Below are 3,262 nucleotides of genomic sequence, written 5' to 3'. Positions count from 1 at the left end.
TCTCTACTAAAAATACAAAAAAAAAAACAAAACTAGCCGGGCGAGGTGGTGGGCGCCTGTAGTCCCAGCTACTCGGGAGGCTGAGGCAGGAGAATCGCTTGAACCTGGGAGGCAGAGATTATAGTGAGCCAAGATCATGCCATTGTACTCCAGACTGGGCGACAGAGCGAGATTTCATCTCAAAAAAAAAAAAAAAGAAAAAAAGAATATCTACAATAGAACCACCTGATTACATTCCCCAGGTCTCAGTTTACCCATCTGTAAAGATAGGCCTGCAGGACTGACCTCTTATCAGTCCAGGCTCGACTTTGCATCTCCTCACTGCCAGACCTGGGCTGGGCATGGGATCGAATGAAGATAAGCAGCCATGACCCCTGCCCTCAGGGTGGGGACTGGATGAGGAAGGCAAAGTGAGACCCAGAGCTCCAAGAAAGCTAATGGCTGGATGCACGAGCACCGCGGGGTCTTGGGGCACTGACCAGGCCCCATTCTCCAATTCTGGGCCATACATAGCAGAGAGAACCACGCACGCAAGGAAACAAGACACTATTGGCCAAGCACGGTGGCTCATGCCTGTAACCCCAGCAGTTTGGGAGGCCAAAGTGGGCAGATCACTTGAGGTCTGGAGTTCGAGACCAGCCTGGCCAACATGGTGAAACCCCATCTCTACAAAAAAACAAAAATTAGCTGGGCATGGTGGTGCCTGCCTGTAATCCCAGCTACTTGGGAGGCTGAGGCAGGAGAATCGCTTGAACCTGGGAGACAGAGGTTGCAGTGAGCCAAGATCACGTGACTGCACTCTAGCCTGGGTGACAGAGTGACACTCCGTCTCAAAAACAAAAAACAACACTGTGAGTAAGAACCGATAGAAAGAAGAGCCAGATAAGGGACACAGTAAGACATGAGCTTTGGGCTCTATCAGACCAGGTGCTTATTGTTTTTTGTTTTGTTTTGTTTTGTTTTTTGAGATGGAGTCTCACTCTGTCGCCCAGGCTGGAGTGCAGTGGCCGGATCTCAGCTCACTGCAAGCTCCACCTCCCGGGTTTACGCTGGGATTACAGGCACCCGTCACCACACCCAGCTAAGTTTTGTATTTTCAGTAGAGATGGGGTTTCACCATGTTGGTCAGGGTGGTCTCGAACTGCCAACCTCAGGTGATCCACCCACCTCGCCTCCCTGAGTGCTGGGCTGACAGGCTGAGCCACTGCGCCAGGCCACAGATATTTTTTTCACTCCTCCCTCCTGTGCTGTAGAGCTGTGGCCTTAGCAGGGCAGGCAGCCAGTGGATGTTCTGGGGTTCCAGAGTGGGTAAAGCTCACCACTCCCCCCCTTGGACAGCCTCTGTCAGGGTTTATCTACGGTCCTGGACCACCTGGAGCACCTGATCCCCAGACTGGCTGGATCAACTCCTCAGGCCGGGGCAGGGGTGGCACTGGGCATCTGTGGTTTCATAGGAGCCTCTGGAGAAGTTCACTGAGCAGGCTGGGAAAGTTGGGCGGGTGCGGGGAAGGCTGCTGATTTTCTGGGCTCCCTCCTCCATCCCCCAGTCTGAGTCCTTCTAAAATTTCTACCCAGAGTCCAGAGTGCCCCAGGCAGCTGCTGTGGACACAGTACCCCCAGCCTCTGAACAGCCCCATCCCCAAGCACTCTGGCTTCAAGACTCCTAGAGGGCTCACTGTGCACAGGGTCACCTTGCCCTGGCTCTCTTTACATGGCGAACGTATTGACCCTGCCAGGTAACCTCGGTTGTGATCTCCTTTCATTCATTCATTAATTAATTTATTTTTCACTCTTGTAGCCTCGGCCTCCCAAAGTGCTGGGAGTACACACATGAGCCACCAGGCCCAGCTTACCGTTTTCAGTGTATAAGTATTTTTTTGAGACACAGTCTCTCTCTGTCACCCAGGCTGGAGTGCAGTGTCGCAATCATAGCTCACTGCAGCCTTGACCTCCCAGGCTCAAGCGATTCTCCCACCTCAGCTTCCAAATAGCTGGGACTACAGGCACAGACCACCACGCCCAGCTAATTTTTTTTTTGTAGAGATGGTGTTCTGTCTTTTTGCCCATCATTTGTTCCTAAGAATTTCTTTTTTGATGCTGTGTTTCATACAGCAAGTGCCTTTGCCTCTCTGGGCTTCCATTTCTCATCTCTACGATGATAGTCCCAAAGCATCCAGCACACAGGGAGGCAGCAGCTGGCTTGGCCCAGGCATTTGAAGTTCCCTGTGGGGGTTGCCTGGAGAGGTGAGCAGGACCCGGCTCCCGGGCCAGGGGCACGTGGCTTCTGCTCATCCATTTCCCAGGCTCTCTTCTCCTTTCACATCACCATGCTGTCTGAAGCCCTGGCTGCCCCACGGCTCCCTAGGCCCATTCAACAGTTGCTCCTTGTACCTTAAAACCCTCAGGCCAGCCAGGTGCAGTGGCTCGCGCCTGTAATCCCAGCCCTTTGGGAGCCTGAGGCAGGTGGCTCACAAGGTCAGGATATCGAGACTAGCTGAGACCATCCTGGCTAACACGGTGAAACCCTGTCTCTACTAAAAATACAAAAACAAAATTAGTCGGGTGTGGCGGCGGGCGCCTGTAGTCCCAGCTACTTGGGAGGCTGAGGCGGGAGAATGGCGTGAACCCGGAAGGCGGAGCTTGCAGTGAGCTGAGACTACGCCACTGCACTCCAGCCTGGGTGACAGAGACTCAAAAACAAAAACAAAAACAAAAACAAATCCTCAGGCCAACAGCCCAGCAGGCTCAGGGATGGGAAAGGAGCCATCACTGTGGTGCTGATTTGATTTCCTCCCGCACCAACCCACAAGGTGAGCTCCCTTACCCAGTTTGACAAAGGAGAGCCCTGAGCCTCTGGGGCAGCTGCCCTCAGACTTGTCTCAAAGCTAGAACAGGGCAGACCTTACTCCCAGGTCCTCTCTGCCCAGCACACCTACTCCTGACATTCCCATCAGCATCAGGCTCGTGTGGGTGTCACTGCCCTGCCTGCTCACAGTACCTGCCATGTGCTGGGGGGTCAGGAAACACTGACTGACTGAATGAATGAATGAATGTCCCTCTCATGGACACAACAGCGCTTGAAGGCAAAGGTGCTGGGAGTGGGGTGGGAAGGGCTTGAGCCTCTTCCTTGTTTTTTTTTAAAAGAGACAGGGTTGGCTGGGCGTGGTGGCTCAAGCCTGTAATCCCAGCACTTTGGGAGGCCGAGATGGGCGGATCACGAAGTCAGGAGATCGAGACCATCCTGGCTAACACGGTGAAACCC

This window comes from Colobus angolensis, unplaced genomic scaffold (genome assembly GCF_000951035.1).
Source record: "Colobus angolensis palliatus isolate OR3802 unplaced genomic scaffold, Cang.pa_1.0 Scaffold130, whole genome shotgun sequence".
Taxonomy (NCBI): Eukaryota; Metazoa; Chordata; class Mammalia; order Primates; family Cercopithecidae; genus Colobus; species Colobus angolensis.
The sequence above is the reverse complement of the archived record's forward strand: the minus strand, read 5'-3'. Positions refer to the sequence as shown.